Here is a 12,359-nt window from a genome sequence, read left to right on the forward strand (position 1 = left end):
AGGTTTCTCAGAGTGGTTCTGAAGTCTCTGTCTGTGGAAGGAATCCAAACCCAGCCAGATATCATACTGGGCAACCGGTTCTGGTTGAGGTTGCCCTGAGAAATGAGATTGGGTTGGAGAATCCCCAGAGATCCCATCCAACCTCAGTGATCCTGTAATATTGTCTATAATTTCTGAGGAAATAAATTCACAGTACTATCTCTAAAGATCCATATAGACTTCTTTCAAAAGTAACATCATTTGGGATTAAAAAAAAAAAAAATCACTCTTCAACACATTGGGTCAGATTTTATACACTTGATAAAAATATTTTTGTTTCTGTGTCACTTTTAACATGTGGAGATACTTTTACATGACCTGGGTGGGGTTTATGCATAGAATTACCTCAGAGCCACTCTTTGATTGGTGGTATTTTCCTCAAAAATGGATAATTTTTAAAATCTATGGTAAATTAGTTTTGAAAATTATTATTTAACCCTTTTATCTATAATATGCAATGTGTAATGAACTCTTTAAACAGACATAGACACAGATAGACTGTAAACACATTTCCCATGATTAGCAAAGATTTCTGTTTAAATCAGCAAGAGAATTATCTTATTTTGACTTAAAAGAATGTAACTTGATGCTGGCAATGAATATTTAAAGTTACAGTTCTGTTTTATTAGTAAAAGAATATTAGTTTTTAGAATGGTTTAGAAAAATGTCAAATTCTAGACTTCTATGCTGTTAGAATCTTGTATATTTCAAGGAGCTACAGTCTTTGCCAATTGCATGCAGTCAGACAGTTTGATTTTGAGACTCTGGCTGTCTTTGCCTGAAATACAATTTCACTCTTTTTAGTATCGATTGTGAAAGGAAAACATACAGAGGCAAATGATCACAAAGGAGAACAAAAATGCCTTGGGCTGAGCAATCCTCTGAGTCCTGTGCCCTGGGGAAGGACTGGCATGATATGTTTTTGTTTTAATTCCTTTAAGTTAGGCAAATTTTAGAGAAATAGAGCAGCATTAGATTTTTTACACTGTAGAGCATTTCTAATATGCTTGCAAAATCAAGAAAATCAGGTCAAAGCTGAATCTGAAGAGTGGTTCTTCCTGGCTACCACACAATTAGTCATCTTGTAGGGTTTAGTAAAAAAAGACATTCGTTCTACCAGGTCTCTGTCCCTGCTTTACATTTCACACATATTGTAAATAACTGCTTTACACTCCAGGTTTCAGTTTTGGCTTGTGACATACCTTTTACAAAGGTTTTTCCAATGATAAAAATCCATATGCTTCTTTCTGATCCCTCAGAAACTTGGAAATCAAATGTAATATCACTCAGTACTAAAATACATTTTTGAATCTTTAATTAAAAATACAGAGGTAGAAATTATTGGATCTCCTTTGTTTACCAGGACAAAAGTAAGCTGATTATTTTTCTCTATGTTCAGTTCTTGGTTTTTGAACTTCATCTTATGTCTCTTGCTGGCTGCTAATCAAGCATTCAACCAATTTATTTGTCTAATAACTCCTCTTACTTCTCTTCAGCCTGTCAGTAGTAGGGAAATGTAGAATTAGTGTTGTAATCCAGTTTGTACGTACAGATGTCTACTTTTATGAAGCTTCTTCCGTAATTTTTACTCACAGATGGCTGAATCTTTCATGACATGAAAGGTTTTATCTCAAGCTGTGATACATTGAGGTCTTGCCCTAAATGTTTTCTAGTATTGTGTCACTTAGTGAAAAATTATGAATCTAAGCAGACCACTTCAGTCTGTTTTGAAGGGGAAAAGTTAACTCCTTCACCTTTGGAAATGTTCCATCACAAACATGAAAGATGCACAAATCTTGGAAGTACGACATGCAATTCTGTTTGGCAGAAGGATCAGATGACAGATTGTAATCACCTTCACAAATGCATGACTGAGTCCATGTTTCTGAACTCTCCTGCACAGACCTGCAGAAGGATTTGATTCTTTACCTGTGATGTAAATACTTTAAGGTGCTATCTGATAAAGTCATATCCCACAGTTCAAACTTTAACAAACTAAAGCTTATTTAGTTGTGATTTCTGTGCAAGTTTTTCTGACATCACCAGTGCTTGCTTCATATTTGCTAGGCAATGAAAGAGCAATTACAAAGCAAATGTTAAGTGCATAATGTTGCCCTTATATTATTAGAGCATAACTCAGTTGATACAAGACCCTAAATGAAAAGAAAAAAATACCTCTTTGCAGAACTAGATTGTCTTATATTCTTTTTGTCTTTCCAAACTGAATATGAGGACCTGAGGGTTCACTATTTCTTGAATTTATTATTATTATTTTTTTTAATTGTGGTGTTTTTCAACACAGTCATCATGGAATCGCATAACAGGAATTATAACTTAAATTTTATTTATTCCTTCTAGGATTGTTAAGTCTGCTAAGAAAGTACCATTTATGCTTAAAGTTAAAAGCATCTTAAGTAAACACAAAGTCATGACAAATGAAGGGATTCTGTTTCCACAAATATTTTAGATATATGGATTCTGAGGCTAGGTACGTGGCAATTATTTAGTCTTATGGAATGAAAATATATACTTAGATATGACCAAGAACTCTGAAAAGAATGCAAATAAAAATTGTTTAACGCAGGAATTAGGGCAAAAGGAGCACTGTCTCTCTCACGCTTTGTGTGTGGGTACAGTGGCAGAAAGAGGAGTTGAATTGTGTTTGTCTATATAGACATCTATTATTACTTTGACAGTTTATTCAAGGCTTAAATAAAATGTTTAAGAAAACTTGGATAATATGAAGATTAGTGAAAGTAGTGTAGCCACGAGATCAGCAGACAACTGAGCTAGGATTTGTGCCACAAGATTTGCTAAATTAACTGTTAAATTATTTGCTGAGATAATTATGTCTTCAGGTTGAAGTATAAATGCAGCATAAATAGTTGGCCACTGAACCTCTGAGATGCCGATTTATCTGTCTTTATGGTGGGTTGCTTTCCAATCTGAGATATTATGAAAGCAAATGCATCTTTAGGCAGACAGACATTACTTATAGTTGATAGAAGTCAAACTATAGCTCACAATTTATGCATTTTTAAAATGCAACAAAGGATGAGTCTTACAGTTCATAGTGTGATTGAGTCAGGAAGTAAAATGAAATTATGCTTATTCCAGCTAATTGTTATGGTATTAGTGAAGCTTTGACTGTCACTTAATATCTGGCAATTTCCTAAGGTGCTAAGCAGAGATAATATGTAAGGCAAGTTAAGATGCAAATTCTACTTTTCATAATTTGCATTTTATACTTGGAGGAGAAAAATTAATAAAAGCAATCCCAATTCACATTTAGAAGTTACGCTTATTGATGCATTACCCAAATCTCTCAGGGGACTGCATATGAATAACACAACTAGCTCTCCAGAATATCCATGTAATATAAAGGCTTAAGTATACAGCTTGAATCCTGTCTATAGCTGATTACTCCTAAAATAATTTTGCTCAGAAATGTTAAAGCCTATTTGTGAAAACGTAATACCTACTGAAGATGATGACAAAAAAAAAGTTATGACATTTTATAAATTAAGCTTAGTCATTAGATAGAGAATGCTTTTCAAAATTTGTCTTATCTGAGCTAATAGAGTGCAGTGGAACTCAGGCACTCAGACTCAGTGCCTGAGTCTGTAGTATGAAACAAAAATAAATCAGAAATAAGGAAAACTTTTTCATGTTATTTTTTACTACTGAAGGATCTAAGATATATAGTCCTCATTCATACATAGGTTTGTCCTGGAGGGAAACTTTTACTGCGTAAGACAGAAAATTTCTTATTTTTTTATTGTGTTCTTCCAAATGTATTTAAATTTGATTGCTGCTGGTATAGTTCTTCTTGCTTTGATTGACAACACTGAATAACTACTGCAGTCAGGCCTACATTTACATCAAAGAAAAGAGACACATTCCCTTACCTTCAGTTTTTTTGATTTTTCTGAAATATTTTGTTGTAGCCATGAACCCACTGAATTTGAGAAGGCTGTTGTCACCAGTACTGCAAGTCTTTCTTCTTTTACATACAAATACTTCTTTTTCAGAGGGCTTGAAGTGATCACCACATATTTAGAAGTTCTCAGAAAGATCTTTGTGAAAGAAAACATCATAATCAGATTTTGCAAATGGGTAACAGAAGGAATTATGTACCTTCACCACAAAGTGAGTCAAGAAAGTAAAGATAACTTCAGATGCAGGACAGAATGCTGGTGGGGTGCTTGGAAGTGCCTTGAGCTGCTGAGGATATTTTGTGCCACCTGAATTGCCATCAGCTGCTACACTGGGGGAGGCCAAAGTGAGAATGACATTTTTACTTTGAGTTTTTAAATAAGATTGTTATGGTCTTCACGTTCAGGGTTTGTGCTTGACTTCAGGGTCTATTAAAGTTAGTCATGCATGTAATTGTGTGTAGGATCAGCTGCATAGTTTTTACCTGTTAATGATAAACAAGCTTTTTTTTTCTTTTCATGCTCCTGTCTCTTTCTGCATTTTTGAAAGATTTTGTAGTCTCCATTCTATAATTTATTTGGAAAAAAAAAGCAAAAACACCACCAACAAAACTTTCAGCTTTATATTATAGCACTGAAAGAAGTTAGATTTGTCTTTCTTTTGATAACCTCCTTCCCCTCTAAAAGCACTCAGAGCCTGTGGTTTGCCAGGAATCCCCATGAGATCCTGTCTGCGTTTGTGTGAGTTATTGTTTGAGGGTCACATTTTTAAGCTCTAACATACAGTTTATTTAAAATGTGGTTTGCCACCACCTATGATTCAGGTAGCAAAAACATAGATTTGTCGTGGAATTTGGGTTTCCCAGAGGGTTACAGATAGACATCAGTATTACTGTCTCACATGTGAAGTAATTCTTTCCAGTAAAGGTTTAACCAAGTGAAATTTAGTTCCCACCGAAAGCGATACCATAACCTCCCATGGTCCAAGGGGAGTATAAAGTTAACACCACAGTTGCCAAGGGTAAAGAAAGACCTTTCTGATAGTACATGTTGACCTGCCACTTTTTCATACAGTAAGTGTATTTATTTGATACAATTGGAAAGAACTGGCAGAGCTTTGCATGGTGAGACAGAGGACTATAATCACCAGTGTAAGCACACATGCATTACTGTAGTGCCTCTGAAGTGATGAGCTCTTTGCTATCATCATAAATTTATGAAATGCAGTGTTTAGAAAGCTTTTGATAATTAAATCGTTTAGGTTGCAATATAAAGAGGTTAAGAGATATTTCAGAAGACAACAGTCAAGTTCATTTAAGAATCAAATGTGTCAATTAAGTGAGAAATATTTCAAGTAGCTGAATTAAGTCCTTTATGGGTTTCACTCATGTTTAGTATTTCCTTATTTAAGAACAGGAATAATTTCTGTGGAGAATCACAGAATTGTAGGGATTAGAAAGGACCTCTGGAGTTTATCTAGTCCAACTATCTTGCTCAAGCAGGTTCACTACAGTAAATGATGCAGGAAAGTGACTGGGCAGGTCTTGAACGTCTCCAGAGAAGAAGATTCCACAACCACTCTGGGCAACCTGTGCCAGTGCCGTGCCACCCTTACAGTGCAGTTTTTCTGCAGGTTCAGACAGGACTTTCCTTGTTCCAGTTTGTGCCTGTTGCCCCTTGTTCTGTTGCTGATCAACTCTAAAAGAACCTGGCCCCCATCCTGTTGACATTCACTCTTCGGATATTTATACACTCTGATCCCTCAGCCTTCTTTTCTTAAGGCTGAACTGACCCAGATCTCTCAGCCTTTCCTGAGGGAAAAGGGAGTTGATTTCACTAAGCTTTGGGTGTTTTCTTTCCTTCCTTTTTTTGCCTTGCCACTGGAAGGAGCAGTAGATCACCAGTCCTACCATATAGACTGTTTTGACTACCCCACATGAATATTAAAGATTGTACTGTAACTTTGTGTGGCCCCATGGGAGCTCTGAGAAGTGATACTAATCTTCTGAACAGTTTTCTGTAAATATTTAATCTTGCATAACATTTGAGCGAAGAGAAGGGGTTCATTACCTGTGTTGTATGTCTTGTGGCAGTACAAAAATGGGGTGTAGTCAGAGGCAAAAGAATGGAATCATTGATTAAAACACATAGCAATGTCTGTGAAAAAAGAAAAAAAGAAGCATTAGCAAAACATCTAACGTAATTCTATACCTGTCTGGAATGAACAAGGCAGAAATAAATGCACCATAGAACTGTTACCTTTGCTTTCTCCTAGGTGACACTGTATTCTGTTTTTGTTTTCCCTCCCCGTTATTTCTGTCTTTGTTTTAATCGAATGGTAGATAATTAGAAACTCTTCCACAATCCATGTGGGAAGGGGTGATTTATTTCCATCAAAAGTGCAAGGAATTGATATCCACGTTGTCGTTTCACCCTGTTCCCAAGGGAAAGATAGGAAAATATGAAGGCTGAAAGCCTGAGGCAGAGAAAAACGAGCATTATCTGCTGACCTTTGAGGTTGCAATTTCTCCTGAGCAAAGCCACTCATCTCTGTAGTTTGTAGCACATCTCACCAAATTTTCTCTCTAGTAATAGTCTAATAATTGACTGTTGATGGATAAGTTATTACTCTGTGCAGCTGACAGGATCGTACCCTGTGTTTTCCCAGGGCTCATTCTTTAGAGCAGCATTTTACTGCTGTGCCAAATCTGGTGACATATATGTGTTAAACGATTAATCTACAATGTATTTTAATGAAACTGGTAGCTGTGAGATTATAAGAGTATGACTTAAAGAATGGAAATGGTATGCTCTTCTACTACCTTTCTGGTAAACCTGGTAAACCTACAGTGTTTGTTCTCTTGCCTTTCTAATATTGTTTTTACAACATAATGATGTTTGCATTACATTTTATATTTGAAACCTCTTTTAGGTATGCTGTTTTTTTTATATATCTTAGCACCATAGATTATTTCTTTTAAATATCTCCTTTTTTAATGTTATTAAATAATTCCTGTCTGTTTTTTAATGTGAGAAGCAAAAGAATAACTGTCTGTGAAGATAAATATTGTTTTAACTCATTATGGATTGCAGAAAACATTCTGGAGAAAATCTTATACAGAAAAGTACTTTAAAAAGTAGGATTTGGGAAATGATTTCATAAATACTTGCAAATTCTCCCGTTCCATTGAGGCAATTGCTCAGCTTCTGCTCAGTTTGTGCTGACTTTTCAGAAGTGGGATTCAGAGCATGAAGCTATTCATCTTTTTGATGTCCTTTCTCTGTATGTAGCTTTTTAATAAAGAATTATATTTTCTTCCTTGCTTTCGTCCTCCAAAGAGTCCCATCTTAGTAATGCAAAACTGCAAGGCTACCAGTTAGAGTGGCAACAGTTTTCTGTTTCTTTATGTTAAAATAAGTGCTTGCTCCTATGTATAAAAACTGCAGAACTAAATCCATGCAGTTTACCTGTCAAACAATGACTTTGCTTCTCAAACTATGAAGGCCATGTGTAAATGGCCTACTTGTTTTTATCTATTCAATTTCACAGATTACTCTTAATGATAAACAACTAAATCCAGCCAGTAAGAAATATTACAGAGACTAAGTAATCTGCTGGATCTTCAATATATAGTGTATAATATCAAGTAGACTCAGTAATTATGGCTTTCTGTCCACCTCCTTTTATGTGAGGTTCATAAGATTTATGTTTCATATTTGCCAAATATGCTATTGAAATTGAATAAGATACAGACATCAAATGATTTTATTTTCCAAAATGCTTGAAATATAGCGCAAAAATATTGAAAAGCCAAAGGGAAAAGGACTGAATAAAAGGACTTATGATGAGTTTTGTTTTAATCCTGTATCCTCTGCCTCACAGAAGAGGTTGGTCTTTCAAAATGACTTGGAGAAGGAGCAAGAAAAAGTCTGTAGAGTAGTGTAGAAAAGATTGAGCAATGACACTAGGAATGAGCAGGTAGACGAGAGGGAGCATGGTGGGGGACACTGTGCATTTACTTTTTTATTACACATGTATATGTATTTCTGCAAAGCAGTACATTAACAACTAAAATCCATGGCAGGGGATTTTCAATAATGTTTAGAACATTTCCAAATCTGGTCTTTATGGATAAATACTTGTGAATTTATACACTGTGACTAATACATATGGTATGAGCAAATGCACTTTCATGGTCCATTGACAGAGCTCATCTGTTTCTGTCAACTTGCATCAGGATTCAGCACAACATTAACCGGTATCTTTTTGATAAGTTCTGCCATCTATGAGAAGGTATGTAGCACATTCTTGTGCATCAAATCTAAAAACGTACAGAAGAAGAGAAAGCATTGGTCAAATTAACCTCATAGCTGTATAAAAAAATTTACCGCCGTTTCAATTACCTTAAAGGTAACCAAAAAACAAGACCTTTTTAAAAGCTGCAGGATGTACAGTATTGGATTAATAATATCCTTGTTTACAAAGATACCGCTAGAAGACTTTCTTAACTAATAGCACTTAAATAAATCCCTTACTTTATTCAGCTGTCAACCTATTCATAATAATTTTCATGTAGCTATTACATCATTCCAGCTTGTACAGTGTTTTGAAAATAAATTTTTTTTTTTGGAATTAATTACATGCTTATACTTTGTTCATATCATTAACTAGCAACTATTAATGAGCAATTATTGACTAGCTATTATTAATTAGCAACTATTGTAAGTGTGAATACTGATTTGGAATCAAACTGAGGGAAAATGTTCAGTGTTCATAAAAGATGAGCCAAAATAGTTAACATCATAATGCATATTAAATAGCAGAAGTTCGCTAAAATAAGTCTTTTTGAAATGATCTTAATGATTCAAAAGACGTCAAATACTAGGATGAATTAAAATCCAACAATAGTCTAGCCATTGAAACAAATATTTCATTCTGTATGTTTAGCATGATTACAGTAATAACAATTAAAACAGAAAAAGGTTCAAACGTGTATGTAAATGCTATCTTTTTATTGAGGATAATTCCATTATAGAAATAGATGAGAGTTCTAATATGTGAATTTCACTTGAAGGTGACCGATCTTTCTTTTACATTTTAAAATGGTAGCTATTGTTTTGAGTTTTTCTAGATAAGGCAGAGTAAAGATGCTTTACCTGGGAAAATTATTTGTGGGAAAGTTGTTGAAAATGTTGGTAACTTTTTTGTTAAAGTTTGTAATCATTTTGCTTCTGGATTATTATTTGTCTACAGGAAGAAAGCATTTATCAACGCTTGATTTACATTAGAATGTCCCCACTCAAATTGCTCCCCCGTCTGCTCCTCAGATTCCTATGGAACACTTCAGAATATTTTCATAGTGATTATTTTTCACTCTGAGTGGAATATGGTACTTGATTTATCACTTCAATGTTCCACTGCAGCTCCCTGAGCCTTGAAGTTCCAGAAGTGTAAAACTGAGATAAAGTGATGATAAATCATGTCAATAATTTTCTTGTAGTGTTGTGAAACAGCCAGACTATGTTTTTGTCTCTCTCAGCTTGCTGCCTGGATAACTATTAGGCTACCTGGACAAATTCTACTTTAATTATAATATGTGCTAAAAAATATGTATTTATGTAAATAAACTTCTCAAGTCTTTAGGATAAAGTATACCATTGAGTATTTTTTTTTTTTTTCTGCAAGGAATATACTTATTTAATTTCCTGGCTGTCATGAGTATGTAGAATTATTTTTCTGCTCAGATTCTGTCATTGGCAAGATGTACTCAAGCTTCAGATTAGAGAAGGTTCTGTTATTATACAAAGATTACCCATTATTTATGCTTCTCTTTAGCTACAGTAATGCCTGAAGATCTCCAAATGTAAATAAAATATCAACATGAGTTCCCTTCTGACACCTTAAAAGAATTCAAAGTACATTATGAGCCCCAGATTCAATGTTACAAAAACTACCAAAAGCACCAAGCTTTTATTGATGCAAGTCAGAGAAATGTAAGGACTAGTATAAGGATAATTTTCAAACCAGTATCTCTATAACCAGTGCTAATGGTGTGGGAGAGAAGCAAGGGAGGAGCAGAAAGAAGCAAAACATCCATGCTACAGTATATATCCATTTTGCACTACTTACTATCATTATGCAGGATCACAGAATTGCAGGCGCTGGAGGAGACCTCAAGAGATCGTTGAGTCCAGCTCCCCTGCTAAAGCAGGTACCCTACAATAGGTTACACAGGTAGGCATTCAGCCTGGACTTGAATACCTCCACAACCTGTCTGGGCAACCTGTTCCAGTGCTCCAAGACCCTTAGCATGAAGAAGTTCTTCCTCATATTAGTACAGATATACCTATGTTCAAGTTGTAGGCCATTACTCCTTGTCCTTTTGCTGCGCACCACTGAAAACAGCCTAGCCTCATCCACCTCCCATCTCCCTTTTGATATGTATAATTTTGGCAAATATCTAAATAATATTTATTTATAAATTTATACACATTGTACTTCCCAAAGCTGGGAATGGTGCTGGTTAATTGGGCCAACAAGCCACAGAGGAATAGTGTCCTATTTATCCCTTGACGAACAGTCACTGAATGATTAGTGAAACACACAGTTCACCCGTGGCTCTGATGACACACCTATGTTCACACAACATTATGTTGTCCAGCTCTTAGACTCAGTACTTTTAGTTGAATGCTAGCTGATGTCTTGGAAAACTGAAGGAGATCTCAAGGTACTGAAAAAAATTGTAAAGAGGATTATCATGATAATGGAGTGATGGAGTAATGGAGTAAAGTTCAGCAATGCCTAACAGCCTTGTAACACTTTATTCATTCTTCTGTGTCAGACCTCTCAGTCTTCTATTTGTATTCATGCTCTCGCCTGTTCAGCACAGCACTTCAGAGGTGTGTATGTGCATGCTTGATATGCATCTGCACTATTTGTGCTGTAATACCAAGTCAGACATCACCCTCAAGGAGGAAGTGGGAATGTGTGTTAGACTATGTATTCAGTGTGACTTGATGTGGGATGTTGCCAGAGACCACAATCCTAAGTTCACAATGTCTCTAACGACATGATCTGCGAAGCTGAGATTTTTCTGATGCTGTTGTAACCTTTCTTAGACTACACTTACAAGAAAGTCAATGTTTCGTCTAAGACGGTGTTAGGCAGGCACTTTTTCATGGTTTCTTGAGCACCACTCCCAGTTCTGCAATGAGTCCTGTGCCCTTCATATTCTCCTTTTGCCAAGATTAAAAAAAACAAACAAACAAACAAACAACTAATTTTATTTCTTCAATAATTCTAACCCTTCTATTGCTGAGATCTCTCTGGAAAACCTACTAATTTATAGACAGTTTATAATGAATACAATAATATTTGTTGTATCAGCATGTGAATCTTCCTGTGCTAGCATTTGACTTGTTGGAGTTTTTACAGCTAACATTACAATAAGAGACTTCAAAATGAGAACACTGAAAATACTTTTCAAACACTTTGGAAGCAAGCCTAGAAGAAATCACTGATAAATCTCCCTTAAGAATGAAGTTGAGCCACAATGAGTTCTTGGGAAGAATTTACCAAAACCCTTTTAAGCTTCACGACATACCAACCTAAAGACATATCTTTATTCAGTATAGAAATATGTGAGCGAAAGGAAGTGCAGATTTAAGGGATATATGTGTTAGTAACGTTAAGTATCAGGTTTTTTTTTTTTTGTGGAGAATAAGCAGGCCTAAATTTTATTGGCTGTTCAAGTTTGAATATTCAATGCAAGCCTTTCAAATGACTTGAATCCTTCTGAATCTAAGCTAGCTCTTCGCTTTTTTATTTCACATCTTCACATCTTTGCTAGACATTCCTGTCCTGATCAATGATTAAGCACGGCATTTAGTTTTAAAACATTCAGCGGTACTTATTTGAATGCTGTTTCCTCTCATTAAAAAGCTGAGTCTTAGTTAGGACTTCTAAATCATTAGCATTCAATTTTCTGCCACACCTGAAATTGCTGTCCTTAGCAAGACACCAACATCCTAAGTGTAATTGAGTTCTGTGTTTTTAAATATGTTCCTTGACTGAGTCATGTTGACAAGTGCTTTTTATATTAAAAACTTCACAGTTGTTAGACCTTGTCAATTTGATGTGGAATTCAGAAAATCGTCTGGAGATATGGAGCCTACCACTGTCTACATAAACTTGCACTTGTGTGTAGGCTAACTTGCAGTCACCTAACTTCTCCAAATATTATTATTCAATTGTATGTTCTTACAAAACTATGTTGCCTCCTGTAACAAGATTTCTGTTGTCTGCCAGAAAAAAATGTGACAGCCATAAAATGTATAAAGGAGCTGGGAAGTAAGAGGAGACAGATTGTCTTTCTGAGTAATTTC

At 35.3% G+C, this 12,359-nt stretch overlaps 1 protein-coding gene across 2 annotated transcripts in view; it reads left to right on the forward strand.

Moving 5' to 3' along the window:
* The window catches only part of XRCC4 (X-ray repair cross complementing 4), a 175,405-nt gene that overhangs the window by 114,538 nt on the left and 48,508 nt on the right, over positions 1–12,359 (forward strand). The window lies entirely within an intron of this gene.

Source organism: Lagopus leucura, unplaced genomic scaffold (genome assembly GCF_019238085.1).
Source record: "Lagopus leucura isolate 7727_CA_CO unplaced genomic scaffold, USGS_WTPT01 Super-Scaffold_810, whole genome shotgun sequence".
Lineage (NCBI taxonomy): Eukaryota > Metazoa > Chordata > Aves > Galliformes > Phasianidae > Lagopus > Lagopus leucura.